The sequence below is a fragment of the Ranitomeya variabilis genome, chromosome 3 (assembly GCF_051348905.1).
Source record: "Ranitomeya variabilis isolate aRanVar5 chromosome 3, aRanVar5.hap1, whole genome shotgun sequence".
Taxonomy (NCBI): Eukaryota; Metazoa; Chordata; class Amphibia; order Anura; family Dendrobatidae; genus Ranitomeya; species Ranitomeya variabilis.
The window spans coordinates 599,843,998-599,866,245 of NC_135234.1; positions in this window are offsets into that span (position 1 = coordinate 599,843,998).

A 22,248-nucleotide genomic window follows, 5' to 3' on the forward strand; every position below is an offset into this window, starting at 1 on the left:
GATGGCTGCCTTACATTTTATGGGGCTGGCTACAGTACATTCTATGGGGCTGGCCGCATTACATTCCATGGGGCCTAGCTGCATTACATTCTATGGGGCTGGCTGAATTACATTCTATGGGGCTGGCTGCATTATATTCTATGATGGCTGGCTGCATTGCATTCTATGGGGGCTGTGCTGCATTACATTCTATGGGGGCTGGCTGCACTACATTCTATGGGGCTGGCTGCATTACATTCTATGGGGGATGGCTGCATTACATTCTATGGGGGATGGCTGCATTATATTCTATGGGGCTGGCTGCATTACATGTTATGGAGCTGTGCTGTATTACATTCTATGGGGGCTTTGCTGTATTACATTCTATGGGGGCTGTGCTGTATTACATTCTATGGGGGCTGGCTGCATTACATTTTATGGGCAATGGCTGCATAACATTCTATGGGGTCTATGCTATATTACATTCTTTGGGGGCTGGCTGCATTACATTCTATGTGGGCTGGCTGCATTACATTCTATGTGGGGCTTTATTACTTTCTATGGGGGCTGGCTGCATTGCATTCTATGGTGGCTGGCTGTGTTACATTCTATGGGGCTGGCTGCATTACATTCTATGGGGCTGGCTGCATTACATGCTATGGGGCTGTGCTGTATTACATTCTATGGGGGCTGTGCTGTATTACATTTTATGGGGCTGTGCTGTATTACATTCTATGGGGGCTGTGCTGTATTATATTCTATGGGGGGGCTTTCTTACATTCTATGGGGGCTAGCTGCATTACATTCTATGGGGGCTGGCTGCATTACATTCTATGAGGGCTGGCTGCATTACATTCTATGGCATGAAAAACAAGGCAAACAATGCTGGCTGCTATGGGAATATATAGTGATAATACCAAAAAGGTACATCCCACGAAATCAGCCAGAACATGGAAAAGTGTGGGACACACTATTGTTACAAACAACAAAACCACTGGGAAAATAGTGCCATAGTCCGATTATCATGAAGTTTATAGACAAAATTTATTAGAAAATATAAAACAAAGAACATGGACAGCAGAAAAGGGATGTGTGACAACATACCACATGGAGACTAGGAGGGAGGTAATGATCCCCAGTTAGAAATCAATAAGCGGTGCCATATAAGGCACATCATACACAGTGCATGGGAAGTTCACATAAATAGTAGAAAAGATGTCTTATGGTAATAACAGAAACATGCTGTATCATATCAAAAAATATATATGTGTAAGATTGACAGTATTTATACAAAAGTTCACATAATATAGCAGCGTCATACAAAAAGATCAAAGACATGCATATGTGCAGATGGACAGATGTAATAACATACCACAGATGCACAGGGGATCACACCAGTTCCAGCCCACCCCAACATGCGTTTCGGTACAGTCTTTCCTCAGGGGACGCCCCTGAGGAAGGACTGTACCGAAATGCGCATCGGGGTGGGCTGGAACTGGTGTGATCCCCTGTGCATCTGTGGTATATTCTTACATCTGTCCATCTGCACATATGCATGTCTTTGATCCTTTTGTATGACGCTGCTATATTATGTGAACTTTTTATAAACACTGTCAATCTTACACATATGTATTTTTTTATATTAAACAGCATGTTTCTGTTATTACCATAAGACATCTTTTCTACTATTTATGTGAACTTCCCATGCACTGTGTATGATGTGCCTTATATGGCACCACTTATTGATTTCTATCTTTGGATCATTACCTCCCTCCTAGTCTCCATGTGGTATGTTGTCACACATCCCTTTTCTGCTGTCCATGTTCTTTGTTTTATATTTTCTAATATTTTTTGTCTATAAACTTCATGATTATTGGACTATGGCACTATTTTCCCAGTGGTTTTGTTTTTTATTACATTCTATGAGGCTGGTTGCATTACATTCTATGGGGGCTGTGCTGCATTACATTCTATGGGGGATGGCTGCATTACATTGTATGGGGTTGGCTGCATTACATTCTATGGGGCTGGCGGCATTACATTCTATGGGGGCTGGCTGCATTACATTCTATGGGGCTGGCTGCATTACATTCTATGGGGCTGGCTGCCTTACATTCTATGGGGGATGGCTGCCTTACATTTTATGGGGCAGGCTGCAGTACATTCTATGGGGCTGGCCGCATTACATTCCATGGGGCCTGGCTGCATTACATTCTATGGGGCTGGCTGCATTACATTCTATGGGGCTGGCTGCATTATATTCTATGGGGGCTGTGCTGCATTACATTCTATGGGGGCTGTGCTGCATTACATACTATGGGGGCTGTGCTGCACTACATTCTATGGGGCTGGCTGCATTACATTCTATGGGGGATGGCTGCATTACATTCTATGGGGGATGGCTGCATTAGATTCTATGGGGCTGGCTGCATTACATTCTATTTGGCTGTGCTGTATTACATTCTATGGGGCTGTGCTGTATTACATTCTATGGGGGCTGGCTGCGTTACATTCTATGGGGGCTGTGCTGTATTACACTCAATGGGGGCTGTGCTGTATTACATTCTATGGGAGGGCTTCATTACATTCTATGGGGGCTGGCTGCATTACATTCTATGGGGGCAGGCTGCATTAAATTCTATGGGGCAGGCTGCATTACATTCTATGGGGGCTGGCAGCATTACACTCTATGGGCACTGGCTGCATTACATTCTATGGGGCTGTGCTTTATTACATTCTAGGGTGGCTGGCTCTATTACATTCTATGGGGCTGGCTGCATTACATTCTATGGGGCTGTGCTGTATTACATTCTATTGGGGGCTTTATTACATTCTATAGTGGTTGGCTGCATTGCATTCTATGGGGGCGGCTGCATTACATACTATGGTGGCAGGCTGTATTACATTCTAGGGGGGCTGGCAGCATTACATTCTATAGGGGCTGTGCTGTATTACATTCTGTTGGGGCTGTGCTGTATTGCATTCTATGGGGGCTGGGCTGTATTACATTCTATTGGGCTGTGCTGTATTACATTCTATGGGGCTGGCTGCATTACATTCTATGGGGATGGCTGCATTATATTCTATGGGGGCTGTGCTGCATTACATTCTATGGGGGCTGTGCTGCATTACATTCTATGGGGGCTGGCTGCACTACATGCTATGGGGCTGGCTGCATTACATTCTATGGGGATGGCTGCATTATATTCTCTGGGGTCTGGCTGCATTACATTCTATGGGGCTGGCTGCATTACATTCTATGGAGCTGTTCTGTATTACATTCTATGGGGCTGTGCTGTATTACATTCTATGGGGGCTGGCTGTATTACATTCAATGGGGCTGTGCTGTATTACATTCTATAGGAGGGCTTTATTACATGCTATGGGGGCTGGCTGCATTACATTGTATGGGGGCAGGCTGCATTAAATTCTATGGGGCAGGCTGCATTACATTCTATGAGGGCTGGCTGCATTACATTCTATGGGCACTGGCTGCATTACATTCTATGGGGCTGTGCTTTATTACATTCTAGGGTGGCTGGCTGGATTACATTCTATGGGGCCGGCTGCAATACATTCTATGGGGCTGTGCTGTATTACATTCTTTGGGGGCTGTGCTGTCTTACATTCTATGGGGGCTGGCTGCATTACATTCTATGGGGGCTGTGCTGTATTACTTTCTATTGGGGGGCTTAATTACATTCTATCATGGCTGGCTGCATTGCATTCTATGGCTTGCTGCTGTATTACATTCTAGGGAGGCTGGCGGCATTACATCCTACGGGGGCTGTGCTGTATTGCATTCTGTGGGGGCTGTGCTGTATTGCATTCTATGGGGGCTGGGCTGTATTACATTCTATGGGGGCTGTGCTGTATTACATTCTATTGGGGGGCTTTATTACATTCTATGATGGCTGGCTGCATTGCATTCAATGGGGGCTGGCTGCATTACATTCTATGGTGGCTGGCTGCATTACATTCTATGGGGGCTGTGCTGTATTACATTCTATGGGGGCTGTGCTGTATTACATTCTATGGGGGCTGTGCTGTATTGCATTCTATGGGGGCTGGGTTGTATTACATTCTATGGGGGCTGGGCTGTATTACATTCTATGGGGCTGTGCTGTATTACATTCTATGGTATGCTGTATTACATTCTATGGGGGCTACATTACATTCCATGGGGGATTGTATTATATTCTGTGGGTAGGTGGGCTGTATTACATTCTATGGGGTGTTGTATTATATTCTATGGGGGGCTGTATTATATTTTATAGGGGGCTGCATTACATTCTATGGGGGCTGTATTACATTCTCTGGGGCTGCATTACATTCTATGGGGGCTGTGCTGTATTACATTCTATTGAAGGGCTTTATTACATTCTATGATGGCTGGCTGCATTGCATTCTATGGGGGCTGGCTGCATTACATTCTACGGTGGCTGGCTGCATTACATTCTATGGGGGCTGGCGGCATTACATTCTATGGGGGCTGTGCTGTATTACATTTTATGGGGGCTGTGCTGTATTACATTCTATGGGGGCTGTGCTGTATTGCATTCTATGGGGGCTGTGCTGTAATACATTCTATGGGGGCTGGGCTGTATTACATTCTATGGGGGGGCTGTATTACATTTTATGGGGGCTACATTATATTCCATGGTGGGTTGTATTATTTTCTGTGGGTAGGTTGGCTGTATTTCATTCTATGGGGTACTGTATTATATTCTAGGGGGGCTGTATTATATTTTATGGGGGGCTGTATTAAATTCTATGGGGGGCTGTATTACATTCTCTGTGGCTATATTATATTCTTTGGGGGCTGTATTATATTCTATGAGGGGTGATTGCATCATACTGTATGAGGGGGCTACATTATATTCTATGGGAAGCTGCATCATACTATATGAAGATGGCTGCATTATATTCTATGAAGGGGCTACATTATATTCTATGGGGGTCTGCATTATGCTCTATGAGGGGACTACCATATATATGCAGGGGCTGCATTATACTCTATGAGGGGGCTGCATTATATTCTTTGGGTGGTTACATTATACTTAGGGGGCTACAATATACTCTGTGGGGTGGCTGCATTATACTCTGGAGTGGCATCATTATACTATATGTGGGCTGCATTATACTGTATCGAGGGCTATGGGGAATAAATTGTACTATATGAAGAACTATGGGGTGCATTATACTATGGGAAGTGAATTGTACTACATGGATGACATTGGTGGTGCAGTATACTATATGGAACACTATGAGGAGTGTAGTATACTATTTGGAGGACTGTGGCAGTGTATTTTGCTATATGGAGGACTGAGGATTATGTTTCAATATATGGAGGCCTATGAGGAGTGTATTATTCTATATGGAGGACTGAGGAGTGTATTGTACTATATGGAGAACTGAGGAGTGTATTATACTATATGGAGGACTGAGGTGCACATTTTAATATATGGAGGACTATGGTGTGTACTGTATTATACTAAACAAGCAAAATGCTACATATTCATCGAGTGATTGGATTGTTTGTGTGGGAACAGAAATCCTTGTTCTCAGCAGCACATTGCCAGTGTAAACTGAAGATGTGTTGCTGATAACATGATACTGTATGGCGACAGATTGATCTAATTGTGATTTTTCTGTCCCCATCATTCTTTCTCAGTTGGTGAAAAAAGGCGGGGAAACAAGCGAACGACTTCAGTATTGTCAATCACACTCATTTAGCGGCCTGAGATCAGCGCATGAAAACAGGAAAAATGCTTCGCATGGTGATGTGGCAAGGATGATGACAGTCGCAGTTAGCACCCGACTCCTGGGAATAGCACTAACTCTACTGCTTTTCCCAGCCGCCAAAGGATTTAATTCTGGTATGTGTAATGATTTTTAGGGTTGATGTCAGCTACGTAATGTCAGCTGCTATCAATCCCTGGTGTAAGTAATGGAAGAGGTGTCTATCAGACACCCCCACTACTAGCCCAGACCTGGCGAGACCCAGCAACACTGGAGAGCGGTGACGGTAGAAACAATACTGCTCTTCACAGTCACCAAGCTCAGCTCAAGATCCAGAACATCTGAAGATCTGTGATGTTACTGATGTCCCCGCTCTTCAGAGTCACAGGGTCTCGTGCTGCGCAGCAGAACCAAAAGTGGCTGTAGGCAAAGTATATGGAGCATCAGAATGAGGTTCCATAGCCTTTGGTCATCTCATCCCTTCATTATCTACGAGATCCAGTTATGTAGATAAAGTAGCAGCTTTTCTTGGTACTGCAACTAAAATCAATAAATGGGACTGAGCTGTAATGCTGGATACAGCTGTGATTATACAGTTATATGAAAAAGTTTGGGCACCCCTATTAATCTTAAGCTTAAGGTTTTATAAAAAAAAATTTTTTTTGCAACAACTATTTCAGTTTCATATATCTAATAACTGTTGGACACAGTAATGTTTCTGCCTTGAAATGAGGTTTATTGTACTAACAGAAAATGTTCAATCTGCATTCAAACAAAATTTGACAGGTGCATAAGTATGGGCACCTTACCAGAAAAGTGACATTAATAATTTAGTAGATCCTCCTTTTGCAAACATAAGAGCCTCTAGTCGCTTCCTGTAGCTTCTAATGAGTTCCTGGATCCTGGATGAAGGTATTTTTGACCATGCCTCTTTACAAAACAATTCCAGTTCAGTTAAGTTTAATGGTCGCCGAGCATGGACAGCCCTCTTCAAATGATCCCACAGATGTTCAATGATATTCAGGTCTGGGGACTGGGATGGCCATTCCAGAACAGTGTAATTGTTCCTCTGCATGAATGCCTGAGTAGAATTGGAGTGGTGTTTTGGATCATTGTCTTGCTGAAAGATCCATCCCCTGCGTAACTTCAACTTTGTCACTGATTCATGAACATTATTGTCAAGAATCTGCTGATACTGAGAGGAATCCATGCGTGCCTCAACTTTAACAAGATTCCCGATGCCGGCATTGGCCACACAGCCCCAAAGCATGATGGAACCTCCACCAAATTTTACTGTGGGTAGCAAGTGTTTTTCTTGGAATGCTGTGTTTTTTTGCCGCCATGCATAACGCCTTTTTGTATGACCAAACAACTCAATCTTGGTTTCATCAGTCCACAGGACCTTCTTCCAAAAAGAAATTGGCTTCTCCAAATGTGCTTTTGCATACCTCAGCCGACTCTGTTTGTGGCGTGCTTGCAGAAATGGCTTCTTTCGCATCACTCTTCCATACAGCTTCTCCTTGTGCAAAGTGCGTTGTATAGTTGACCGATGCACAGTGACACGATCTGCAGCAAGTTGATGCTGCAGCTCTCTGGAGGTGGTCTGAGGATTGTCCTTGAGTGATCTCACCATTCTTCTTCTCTGCCTTTCTGATGTTTTTCTTGGCCTGCCACTTCTGGCCTTAACAAGAACTGTACCTGTGTTCTTCCATTTCCTTACTATGTTCCTCACAGTGGAAATTGACAGGTTAAATCTCTGAGACAGCTTTTTGTATCCTTCCCCTGAACAACTATGTTGAATAATCTTTGTTTACAGATCATTTGACAGTTGTTTGAGGAGCCCAGGATGCCACTCTTCAGAGGAGATTCAAACAGGAGAATAACTTGCAAGTGGCCACTTTAAGTAGCTTTTCTCATGGTTGCATACACCTGGCTATGAAGTTCAAAGCTCAATGAGGTTACAAAGCCTAAAAAGGTGCTTTAGCAAGTCAGTAAAAAGTAGGTAGGAGTATTTAAAACAAGAAAATGATAAGGGTGCCCATACTTATGCACCTGTCAAATTTTGTTTGAATGCAGATTGCACATTTTCTGTTAGTACAATAAACCTCATTTCAAGGCAGAAACATTACTGTGTCCAACAGTTGAGTATAATGTAAATTGTTCTTTTAGTCTATAAACTTTTGACAACATATCCCCAATTTCCAAACAATACATTTTGTATTTGTTTCTGACAAGGAAAAATGGTCAAAATAAGAAAAACAGTGCTTTCAAACCTCAAATTATGCAAATAATATAAGTTCATAATCATTTAGAAACAACAATACTAATGTTTTAACTCAGGGAGAGTTCAGAAATCAATATTTTGTGTAATAGCCATGTTTTCTTAATCACAGTTTTCATGCATCCTGACACGCTTGCCACCAGTCTTTTACACTGCTTCTGGTACAAACATTTAAGCAGTTCTTGTTTGTTTCATGGTTTGTGACTATCCATCATCCTCTTGATTACATTCCAGAGGTTTTCAATGAGGTTCAAGTCTGGAGATTGGGCTGCCCATGACAGGGTTTTGATGTGGTGGTCTCTTAATTTTTGCTATATATATATCTATCTATTACATAGATAGATAAAAGAAAAGTTGGCAATTCAGCTGCCATGTAGTGTAAAATCGCAGCAGGAGCCGACAACATAGAATTGATGGATTACATACAGTAAATAAACATAGAATAGGTAGATATATAGATGTCAGTGCCAAAAACAATTAATGCAGTGTGTGTGCAGCTTACTGAACATGCATTTAATTAATAAAATATTATTTTTCTGAAAAAGATGGAGTGTAATTTTGTTATCCAGCAGAGGGAAAGCAAAGGCTATGCAGACAGCTACGAGCTGATATTAATAGCATAGGAAGGGGCTATGGATACTGCCCTCCCCAAGCTAAAAACATCAGCTCTCAGCAGCTCCAGAAAAGATGCATCTCTAAGATGTGTCAATTCTGGCACTTAGCGTCACTTTTCCCACTTGCCATGTATTGGTGGCAAGTGGGGTGATGGTTGGGGGGTTGATGTCACCTTTGTATTTTCAGGTGTCATCAATACCTGAGGGTAGTAATGTAGAGGAGTCAATAAGATGCCCCCATTGCTAACCACATAATCATATCATATAAAAACACACACATACCCAGAAAAAGTCCTTTAATTGAAAGACTGACACAGACTCCTTTAATGAATTTTAATTAAACCATACTTACAACTTCACCCAATCCACTGACACCATTGTCGTCTGCAAAAGACTTAAAAAAAACAACATTATTCCTCACCCTTCTGCAGAGATAATGATAATTCTCAAAATTCTCAATTCACTGGTAAATCTATGTTCAGGGCAGTTACACTTTAAAAACTGCCTAGTGACACAGTATAGTAACCAGTGTAGTGACAAGGGACTCGTGCAAAAGATAATGTGGTCTCTATTATTTTAAAAAGACCTCTAGGTCTTATACATGTAGCTATAGAACAACAAACTTAACATGTATTATGGAAAAAAAATGTTCAAAGTTATATGTAGAGATTAGTGATGAATAGTGAAATATGTGGATTTGGGAAAATCAGCACAAACAATTTTTAACCCCTTTCTGACATCGGACGTACTATCCCGTTGAGGTGGGGTGGGCCCGTATGACCACCGACGGGATAGTACGTCCAGCGAGATCGGCTGCGCTCTCGGAGAGAGCGCGGCCGATCGCGGCCGGGTGTCAGCTGACTATCACAGCTGACATCCGGCACTATGTGCCAGTAGTGGTCACGGACCGCCCCCGGCACATTAACCCCTGGCACACTGCGATCAAACATGATCGCAGTGTTCCGGCGGTATAGGGAAGCATCGCGCAGGGAGGGGGCTCCCTGCGTGCTTCCCTGAGACCCTCAGAGCAACGTGATGTAATTGCGTTGCTCCGAGCGTCTCTTACTTCCTATCCCTGCAGGCCCTGGATCCAAAATGGCCGCGAGGCTGCATCCGGGTCCTGCAGGGACTACTTCCGGGTCCAGAGCAGGCGCTGGTAAGCCTGCAGCGCTGTAAGTCAGATCGCTGATCTGACAGAGTGCTGTGCAAACTGTCAGATCAGCGATCTGTGATGTCCCCCCCCCCCCGGGACAAAGTAAAAAAGTAAAAAAACAAAATTCCACATGTGTAAAAAAAAAAAGAAAGAAAAAAAAATATTATTCCCATAAATACATTTCTTTATCTAAATGGAAAAAAAACAATAAAAGTACACATATTTAGTATTGCCGCGTCCGTAACAACCCAACCTATAAAACTGTCCCAGTAGTTAACCCCTTCAGTGAACACCGTAAGAAAAAAAATGAGGCAAAAAACAACGCTTTATTATCATACCGCCGAACAAAAAGATGGATATAAATAACCATGGTACCGCTGAAAACGTCATCTTGTCCCGCCAAAAATGTGCCACCCTACAGCATCATAAGCAAAAAATTAAAAAAGTTATAGTCCTCAGAATAAATCGATGCCAAAATAATTATTTTTCTATAAAATAGCTTTTATCGTATAAAAGTGCCAAAACATAAAAAAATGATATAAATGAGATATCGCTGTAATCATACTGACCCGAAGAATAAAACTGCTTTATCAATTTTACCAAACGTGGAACGGTATAAACGCTTCCCCCAAAAGAATTTCATGAATAGCTGGTGTTTGGTCATTCTGCCTCACAAAAATCGGAATAAAAAGCGATCAAAAACTGTCACGTGTCTGAAAATGTTACCAATAAAAACGTCAACTCGTCCTGCAAAAAACAAGACCTCAAAAGACTCTGTGGACCAAAATATGGAAAAATTATAGGTCTCAAAATGTGGAGACGCAAAAACTTTTTTGCTATAAAAAGCGTCTTTTAGTGGGTGACAGCTGCCAATCATAAAAATCCGCTATAAAAAATGCTATAAAAGTAAATTAAACCCCCCTTCATCACCCCCTTAGTTAGGGAAAAATAATAAAATTTAAAAAATGTATTTATTTCAATTTTCCCATTAGGGTTAGGGCTAGGGTTAGGGTTAGGGTTAGGGCTAGGGTTAGGGTTAGGGCCAGGGTTAGGGTTAGGGCTAGGGTTAGGGCTAGGGTTAGGGCTAGGGTTAGGGATAGGTTTAGGGTTAGGGTTAGGGCTAGGGTTAGGGTTAGGGCTATGGTTAGTGCTAGGGTTAGGTTTAGGGCTAGGGTTAGGTTTGGGGCTAGGGTTGGAGCTAAAGTTAGGGTTAGGGTTAGGGTTCGGGCTAAAGTTAGGGTTAGGGCTAAAGTTAGGGTTAGGGTTGGGGCTAAAGTTAGGGTTAGGGTTGGGGCTAAAGTTAGGGTTAGGGTTTGGATTACATTTACGGTTGGGATTAGGGTTGGGATTAGAGTTAGAGGTGTGTCAGGGTTAGGGGTGTGGTTAGGGTTACCATTGGGATTAGGGTTAGGGGTGTGTTTGGATTAGGGTTTCAGGTAGAATTGGGGAGTTTCCACTGTTCAGGCACATCAGGGGCTCTCCAAACGTGACATGGCGTCCGATCTCAATTCCAGCCAATTCTGCATTGAAAAAGTAAAACAGTGCTCCTTCCCTTCCGAGCTCTCCCGTGCACCCAAACAGGGGTTTACCCCAAAATATGGGGTATCATCGTACTCGGGACAAATTGGACAACAACTTTTGGGGTCCAAGTTCTCTTGTTATCCTTGGGAAAATAAAAATTTGGGGGGCTAAAAATCATTTTTGTTGGAAAAAAAAAGATTTTTTATTTTCACAGCTCTGCGTTGTAAACTGTAGTGAAACACTTGGGGGTTCAAAGCTCTCAAAACACATCTAGATAAGATCCTTAGGGGGTCTACTTTCCAAAAAGGTGTCACTTGTGGGGGCTTTTAATGTTTAGGCACATCAGGGGCTCTCCAAACGCGACATGGTGTCCCATCTCAATTCCAGTCAATTTTGCATTGAAAAGTCAAATGGCGCTCCTTCCCTTCCGAGCTCTGCCATGCGCCCAAACACTCGTTTACCCCGACATATGGGGTATCAGCATACTCAGGACAAATTGCACAACAACATTTGGGGTCCAGTTTCTTCTCTTACCCTTGGGAAAATAAAACATTGGGGGCGAAAAGATCATTTTTGTGAAAAAATATGATTTTTTATTTTTACGGCTCTGCATTATAAACTTCTGTGAAGCACTTGTTGGGTCAAAGTGCTCACCACACATCTAGATAAGTTCCTTAAGGGGTCTACTTTCCAAAATAGTGTCACTTGTGGGGGATTTCAATGTTTAGGCACATCAGGGGCTCTCCAAACGCAACATGGCGTCCCATCTCAATTCCAGTCAATTTTGCATTGAAGAGTTAAATGGCGCTCTTTTCTTTCCGAGCTCTGCCATGCGCCCAAACAGTGGTTTACCCCCACATATGGGGTATCAGTATACTCAGGACAAATTGTACTACAACTTTTGGGGTCCATTTTCTCCTGTTACCCTTGGTAAAATAAAACAAATTGGAGCTGAATTAAATTTTGTGTGAAAAAAAGTTAAATGTTCATTTTTATTTAAACATTCTAAAAATTCCTGTGAAACACCTGAAGGGTTAATAAACTTCTTGAATGTGGTTTTGAGCACCTTGAGGGGTGCAGTTTTTAGAATGGTGTCACACTTGGGTATTTTCTATCATATAGACCCCTCAAAATGGATTCAAATGAGATGTGGTCCCTAAAAAAACTGGTGTTGTAAAAAAGAGAAATTTTTGGTCAACTTTTAACCCTCATAACTCCCTAATAACAAAAAATTTTGGTTCCAAATTGTGCTTATGTAAAGTAGACATGTGGGAAATGTTACTTATTAAGTATTTTGCGTGACATATCTCTGTGATTTAAGGGCATAAAAATTCAAATTTGGAAAATTGCAAAATTTTCAAAATTTTCGCCAAATTTCCATTTTTTTCACAAATAAATGCAGGTAATAGCAAAGAAATTTTACCACTGTCATAAAGTACAATATGTCACGATAAAATAGTGTCAGAATCACCGGGATCCATTGATGCATTCCAGAGTTATAACCTCATAAAGGGACAGTGGTCAGAATTGTAAAAATTGGCCTGGTCATTAACGTGCAAACCACCCTTGGGGGTAAAGGGGTTAATATTCTGGTATTTGTACCGATTGATGAACACAATGCAAGTCAATGGGAAAGCTGAATATTTTTCTTCTGGACCCAACAAACAGGTCTGGGGCCTGAGAAAACAGCTGAAATGCATGTGAAAGTGCTAAAACTAAATGGGCACAGCATGGAGAAGATGCCTGCAAGCCTTTCTGGCTCACATATGGTATCTGAGAATATTGTTGTCAGACTATTGCGCCGGATTTACAGATTTATAAAAAGACCTTCCAAACCAAACCTACATTCTTTTTTAAAGTGGAAAATGCTAAGAAACATTTTTTCATTCATAATTACATGTGTATAACGCAAAATAAAAATAAATAAAAATAATAATAAAAAAATTATACCTCCACTTTAGCATATGTTCACACATAGCTTTTTGGCTTTCATTTTTCCGTTTACATTTGTGAGAGCTCTCACTCCTACATTTGGGATATCACTCCGCCATTAAAAATTGTTTGCTAGATCATTGAATACATATTAAACAGCATCCTATAATGTCAATTGAATTTTGAGCTTCGCCTGCTACCAATATGTCTACCTCCATGTCATTATTAAGCCCTCGCTTCATATTTTCAGAGGGCCAGCAGGTGCCGTGAAACATGAGTTTGGGAAGGACCTTCAGGTGGCCCTGTATCATAGATTTAGGAGGGCTCTCATTCCTACATTTGGGAGGTCTCTCCCTCATTCAAAATTGTTAGCTAGATATTGGAATACATATTCCTCAGCATTACAATGCCAGTTAATACATGCCAAATTTTGGGCTTTGCCCACCACCACCACCACGTCCACCGCCATGTCATTATGGAGCCCTTGCTTTACATTTTCAGAGGGCCAGCAGGTGCCGTGAAACCTGAGTTTAGTGAGCTCCACAGCTCCACACCGAATCCCAATGATGCCTCTGTAAAAGTAGGTGTGGCCTCAGTAAGGTGAATATAAAACAGGAAATGGGGGAACTGTATAAGCAATGTCAGTTATTTGGATTTTACCAGACACCAAAAGCATTTTAATTAAATTCTGAATACAGTGTATGCAAGCGAGGGCCTGTGTTATGGTCATTCTGTCAGGACTAAACATGCACAAGCCTCCTTTCACTATGAAGCAGCCTCCTCAAGGAAAGAGACAGGAGTGCTATTGATCAATCTGTACAACATAACAACTTCACAAGACACATGCCCAAATCAATCTAATTAAGGTATATTAGAAAAGTTTCACATTATATTATGGGCTATATCATGGAATATATTGGGATAATCGCAACTATCAAATACAAAACCGCAGAAAAAACGCGATCAGACCACACCCAAAGTAGTATATTTTATAAACATGAAAAAGCTTTATTAGGATAATACCAGGATAAGAAACATGGGAAAACAAGGTTCATGCCGTTTGACACATGTTGGAAACGCAGGTATTATCCTAATAAAGCTTTTTCATGTTTATAAAATATACTATTTTGGGTGTGGTCTGATCGCGTTTTTTCTGCGGTTTTGTATTTGATATTTGCGATTATCCCAATATATTCCATGATAAAGCCCATAATATAATGTGAAACTTTTCTAATATACCTTAATTAGATTGATTTGGGCATGTGTCTTGTGAAGTTGTTATGGTGTATTTCTACTGTGTTTTGCACAGGTGTTTTGTTCTTCTGGGACATGGATTTCCAGGCCAAAGACAAGGCTTGGCTTTGCCAAATTGACCAGGTATTCAGAGCTGGTGGAGCCGGGTCACAACCACCAGTAGATCAAACTGTGGAGAATCAGGCCCTTGATATTGAAAGACTATTTATTAAAAGAACCAGACTTTGGTGGAACCGTGCGTTTCTGGAGAGATATATCTCTAACAAACTCATTCGGAGAGGCTTGAGGGTACGGGTCATCCCGGCCTTCCCTGTAGAGGATGGTGATTTCGTTTCCAAATGGGAGGAGACATGTGGCGCATGTTCGTTTACTTTGATGCAACTATTGGTGGATCTTAATACCAAATCTATTTTAGATTTGGATAAGAAGATTGATGAAGTAGAACAAAATTTTAAGGCAAAATGCCCAGCTGACAAAATTGGTGGTTGTGAATCCAAAATTGAGAAGAGCTTGGATTTATGTGTTAAGAAAATCCATGATGTTCAGGCTTCTAAATTTAAGAGGGATACAATGGACTTTGCTAATAGGAGTGTATACTATTGGAGGAAGAATAATTCCCAGGGCTCCAGATTAGTAGGTGCACCCTCAGAAAGTTCACTCTCTAATATGAGTGACTCATCTGAGTTGTCAACTTCCTCCATGATGACAAGATCTGGATCAAGATCTAAGAGGACAAGTTATTCCAATTTTCATCCATTTAAACGGACTCAAGTCAGGTCACCAGAACGTACAAAGAACAATCAGGTAATCAACTTGAGTTCTCATATTCTAACTGATACCGATTTGTCGTTGCTAAGTAGAGGCCTTACTTTCTCTCCGACATCAGGGTTTGATACCTTTACGGCAATCAAGGATTTACATCTGTTTGCCAGAACCCTGATGTTCAAGAGACATTTCTTTGATCCTCATCTGCAAACCTTGTTTCCCACAGAGGAGGAACAATTAGCACTGCAAGACTTGGAGGAACTGGCTATGGAACATAGACTTGGTAAAGGAGGTAAGATTCCTTCATCAATAAGAGTTAAATAAAAAAAAATTCCTTCATTATCAACATGTGCACCAATTGACATGTTTGTACAGGTTGTGACTAGGGATTTCATGAATATCCCTAGGGGTATGACCAGAGACAACCTTACAAGGGCTGAACGTGAGAGATTGGAGGTCCTGCGGGGGCTTCCTGATGTAGTGCTGAAGCCAGCTGATAAAGGGGGCAACATCGTGATTTGGCCAAAGTCCCTCTATGAAAAAGAAGCGTTTAGACAATTGAACAACAAAGTATGCTATAGACGTCTAACTTTTAACCCGTTATTATCATCATTTATGTGCCAATTATCCAAAATCTTGAATGTTGCTGTGCAGGATGAGGTAATCACGAAGGAACTGGCTACCTGAATGATAGGAATATTCATATTACCTATCATTGTGATGTTAATATGGTTGATTTTCTTGATGTGAAAGTGTGGAGGGATTTGGATAATACTCTACAGACAACAATCTTTAGGAAGGAAACTTCTACTAACATGTTGCTACATGCCTCCTCCGCCCATCCGAAGCCTCTGATTGATTCCATCCCTATTGGCCAGTTTCTGCGTCTTCGCAGGATCTGCTCAAATGATGATGAATTTAAACGAAATGCACAGGATCTGTTTGAGAGATTTCGTGAAAGGGGATATAGTAGAAGGGTGGTTAAGAGAGCCTACAATAGAGCTAGATATTCGTCACTTCAATCTCTATTGTATAAAAAGAAGGTTCAAAAAATGGATCAAAAAATAAAATTCATTACCAGCTATCACGCTCAATTCTCTCGAATGAAAAATTGTCTCCAGAGGGCATGGCCCATCCTTCAAACTGACTCTGTTTTGAATCAATTACTTTCTCCTACACCCAATATTAACATCAGACGGGCCAAAAATCTCAGAAACCATCTTGTACACAGCCACTATCGACATGAACCTAGGCTCACTTTTCTTGATGGTGGGCGTCCTAGGCGTGGTTGTGTTCCTTGTGGTCGGTGCGTCGCCTGCCCCAATGTCAATCGCACCATGATATTTTTCAATTCAGCAGAGACGAGAACCTATGAGATTAGGAAATACATTTCCTGCACGTCTCGATATGTGGTTTACTTTGCGTTATGCCCGTGTAGATTAATCTACATTGGGATGACCTCCCGTCAACTGAAGGTGCGCATTCGCGAGCACGTGTTGGGGATTCAGGAGGCGGCCAGCCATGATGATATAACCACGCTTAGTTACATAGTTACATAGTTACATAGTTATTAAGGTTGAAAGAAGACTGTAAGTCCATCTAGTTCAACCCATAGCCTAACCTAACATGCCCTAACATGTTGATCCAGGGGAAGGCAAAAAAACCCCATGTGGCAAAGAGTAACTCCACCATGGGGAAAAAAATTCCTTCCCGACTCCACATACGGCAATCAGACTAGTTCCCTGGATCAACGCCTTATCAAGGAATCTAGTGTATATACCCTGTAACATTGTACTTTTCCAGAAAGGTATCCAGTCCCCTCTTAAATTTAATTAATGAATCACTCATTACAACATCATACGGCAGAGAGTTCCATAGTCTCACTGCTCTTACAGTAAAGAATCCGCGTCTGTTATTATGCTTAAACCTTCTTTCCTCCAGACGTAGAGGATGCCCCCTTGTCCCTGTCTCAGGTCTATGATTAAAAAGATCATCAGAAAGGTCTTTGTACTGTCCCCTCATATATTTATACATTAACATAAGATCACCCCTTAGTCTTCGTTTTTCCAAACTAAATAGCCCCAAGTGTAATAACCTATCTTGGTATTGCAGACCCCTCAGTCCTCTAATAACCTTGGTCGCTCTTCTCTGCACCCGCTCCAGTTCAGCTATGTCTTTCTTATACACCGGAGACCAGAACTGTGCACAGTATTCTAAGTGTGGTCGAACTAGTGACTTGTATAAAGGTAAAATTATGTTCTCCTCATGAGCATCTATGCCTCTTTTAATACATCCCATTATTTTATTTGCCTTTGTAGCAGCTGCCTGACACTGGCCACTGAATATGAGTTTGTCATCCACCCATACACCCAGGTCTTTTTCATTGACGGTTTTGCCCAGAGTTTTAGAATTAAGCACATAGTTATACATCTTATTACTTCTACCCAAGTGCATGACCTTACATTTATCCCCATTAAAGCTCATTTGCCATTTATCAGCCCAAGCTTCTAGTTTACATAAATCATCCTGTAATATAAAATTGTCCTCCCCTGTATTGATTACCCTGCAGAGTTTAGTGTCATCTGCAAATATTGAAATTCTACTCTGAATTCCCCCTACAAGGTCATTAATAAATATGTTAAAAAGAAGAGGGCCCAATACTGACCCCTGTGGTACCCCACTGCTAACCGCGACCCAGTCCGAGTGTGCTCCATTAATAACCACCCTTTGTTTCCTATCCCTGAGCCAGCTCTCAACCCACTTACACATATTTTCCCCTATCCCCATTACTCTCATTTTAGGACGATACCACGGCATTTTAAGCAGTTCCATGTGTGTGATAGCTCTCTATTGATGATAAGGGGGATTGATATGATTATCCCTGACATCCGTGGTGGTGGCCTGAAGCAAAAATTAGCGTGCTGTGAAACAAGATGGATTTGGGCATTGTATACTGTTCATCCAAAAGGGCTAAATGAAACAATAAGTTTTGTTCCATTTCTATAGTAAAAAGTTGTTTATCCTCAGTGATTGACCGTTTACACATGTTTGTTTTTTATTGTTTTAACCTTATTTATATTTTTTATTTAGCATCCACCACCTTTCGTTGTTCCTCCATTTGTAGCTCCGCATTATGATGATGGGAGAGATGGACACATGAATCTTTCCTTTTATTCTATATCCTAGTGTCACAAGGAATTGGAAGCCTCTAGATCAATACACATGCCCCCGTCTTACAAGTATATGGGAGCAATATAATCTAATACCATCCTGGCTGTTCATTTTCTGGATATGGACTTATCATATTGTTAAAAGTGAGATGCTAATTGGATATTTGTATGTGTCATGTCTCCTGTGATATATTGTGTATTTGTCCTTTGATTGATTATTGTTGTTGATATTATATGTATTTATGCAATCTTCTTCTAAATGTATACTATGTGTTCTATTTTTGTAGATTTGCATGAACTATATTGATTGATATTTGAGAGATATTTTCTAGAATTACCGGAATGATAATCGGTATCTTAATTATTGCTTTGCATAATTACACACATATACTGGACCATGTCTGGTGATCCATATACCGCCTATGGCTATGACTACCTGTGTGGTCACCATTTCTCAGCGTAGTCTATTGCGGTGCCATCTTTAGCTGGCACGCATGCGTGCTACGGACCTTGGTACGCTGGGCGGCTTCCGGCGTCTGTGTTGCCATGGCGGGTCCCCGCCTTGAGCGTGACGCCGGCGCCGTCTTGTGTCCCGGGTTACAGTGGCTACGCACGCATCATATCAAGCGGACAGCACGATGCAACTACATGGTGCAGGGTCATCACATGATTTACTATGGGTCCGTGACGTGTCTGGACAGCGAGTGCACTTGTATCTATTGGTGATTCTGAACACATCTTCATTGGTGCAGGGGGCCATATGACTACATGGAGATTAATGATTGGTGGTTCGTTCTTTTTTATACGCACACTTCCCCTCTTCCTGTCACCCCTTGAAAAAGGCCATCACGCCGAAACGCGCGTCGGGGCGGGTGCACGCTGTGGTGGTGTCGATTCTTCATTTGTCCAGGTAAACATTTACTGCATATGTTGCAATGATTGGATGGTACTATAAAATAGTTGCCTGTGACTTTGTCTAATAGTGTCGGATCGGATGTATATATCTGTTGCATGGCTATACTCACACCACCAATACGATTTAGATGGTGATGTGCAACTTATTTATGTACATATTATTATCCCACTGCTGTGCACCCCTGCATTTCCAACATGTGTCAAACGGCATGAACCTTGTTTTCCCATGTTTCTTATCCTGGTATTATCCTAATAAAGCATTTTCATGTTTATAAAATATACTATTTTGGGTGTGGTCTGATCGCGTTTTTTCTGCGGTTTTGTATCAATCTGTACAAGCCTACACACCTTTTCTAGAAACTACCAAACCATGCAGAATGTATCTTTTCCATGGTTTTGAGCAACATCCAAGTAATTACAGAATATGTCCCAGAGAGTGACGAGGTCTGTGGAGCGTATTACTCAGGTGGCAAGCAGTGCTACAGAGCTCAGATAAAGGCCTTAGCGTGGCAATGATCATTTTCCAATATGTGTAAGGCTGTGACCTGAATAGGTCTGTGAAGCATATTAACCCATATCAGGAACATGTACAAGCCACATTTTACTTTGAAGCAGCCTCCTCAAGGAAAGAGACAGGAGTGCCATTGATCAATCTGTACAAGCCTCCACACTTCTTCTGGGAACTACCCAACCATACAGAATGTATCTTTTGCATGGTTTTGAGCAACAACAAACTGATTACAGAATTTGTTCTAGAGAGTGACGAGGTCTGTGGAGCATATTACTCAGGTGACAAGCAGTGCTAAAGAGCTCAGGTAAAGGCCTTAGGGTGGCAATGACCATTTTCCTATATATGAAAGGCTGTGGCCCGAATAGGTATGTGCAGCATATTAACAAAGTCTCTTCAACCTGCTTAAAAAGTACAGGAAAAGACTAATACCCCACAACCCAATTTTGTAACCAAAATTTAGAAAATTTAAGGGAATTGACAGTTTAATAAAGTGACACAATGTAAAGTGCTAGCAAATATGCATACTCTATCAAGCTAACAATTTGGGAAGAGATATAGATGCTGACAAGGAAAAACTGAACACTTCACTGAGACCAAAAAGTGGACGTGGCTGCTGAATGTCCTTCATGTGTCTGCAACTGCAGGCTGTAGGCAAGCGGCTTCAGTGCCAGCTTCCTAGTTAGCAGATTGGGAAGGCCATAACACAGGGGCAGGGCCAATGGTTTGACCCTCAGACACATATTTTGTACCAAGTCATTCCATCCATTTACTGGGGTACTGCATATGTCAGCAGTATATGGTGTATGCTAAGAGAGGTATTACGTCAGATTTCCCTTTATAAAGGGATGTGTAGGTAAGATTTTTGAAATAGCATATAAATATAGCATGTTTCATTACTCATATTTTTATTCTGTGTAAAGCTGAAACCTGGTGAACTGTGTGGAGCATGTTAATGCATTGATGCTCCACAATGTCCAAGTGCAGGCCGAGAAATCAACATCAGGCTCCCAGATACAGGATTAAAGAGAACGTGAGAAGGGCAACACAATAAAAAAATTATAATAATAGAATATATAGAGATTGAGAGTAGAGATGAGTGAATATTTCAATGTTCGGTTCGGATTAAGTTCGGCGAATTTGCAATATTAGCCGATTAATTATTTGAATATTCGCTGAATATAACCGAATGCCATTAAGCTCAAAGGGATCTAACACCTCATCATCATCCTTTGTGTTATCACATTCCTCGCACTTGAAGTCACCTTCTGTTAGGACTGGTGGAACGCACCAAATAATAATTAGGGATGATATAAGGTTCGCAGTCCGGGGTCAACCATGCAGCTAAGACACCCGCTGCTTGGTAGTGACGGACTATATGGGGGTATAATGTGAGCACACACAAGGGTTAGCTTCACCCGGCATGAAGGGAGCGAACCTTGTTGCATCACAGGGCCGTGATACTGCACAGAGAGCGCAAGCAAGGTGTCACAAAACTCTGCCCCAAGACTCAGGGTAAGAGTCACTCTAGATCTCTTGCACTCGACAACGCTACTGTAGTGCCAGGGAATCAGCTAAACTAAAACATTTACCGCTCCGGAGTGCATGCAGCGCTGCTCTGGCGGATGCCACTAACCACCCTAACTAGGGCCAGGAAAGCACACTATCTGCCCACGGCACTGCTCTGGCGGTCGCTGCTAACTAGATTAAGTTTCTTGTGCTAATGTGCAGGATAGCACTGTCGGGCACTAGGTAGCTCTACCATTCGTGAGCAGGCAACAACACTAGGGATGGGAATGGTTCAGAGCTTTCATCCATAAACAGGCATTCATCCACACACACAAGTTAACAAGTTTACACTAGCACATGGCCGAGCAGCCATGCAAACCTTTTATAGTAGTAGTGCTCTGGGACCTTCCTGATGGTCCAATAGGAGCTGCAACAGGACCTGAGCATGTGACTCCCAACCTCCAATGGGAGGTTGGGACCATTGGCATGCTCAGTGTCGGAAAAGCAGGACTTAGTCCCTGAAATGCCTGCTCGCTGCTGATCAGTGCAGCTATAAGGGCAGAGCCTGGAAAGGCAGCAGTAGCCAAGAGCACAGTATCAGCTTGAGCCAGATGCTGAAATCGACGTGTCTGCTGAGCAGAGTCCACTGCGGCTGGAGGAGAATGGGAGATTGCAGTGGACATGGTTCGAGATTCCCCCTGTGCAGCGGTGGGAACTCGACACCTAACACCCTCCTCCTCTTCTTGCCCTGACAGCACAGTACAGTCTGAGTGATCCTCAGATATCTGAGTCTCATCAGGATCACCTCCTCCCCCAAGGGTTAGAGTCTGATGACAAGGGTCAGGATGCTTTTGGACCCAACTTCGTCCTGCCCCGGATCCAAGCTTTAAAAATTTTGAGCATTG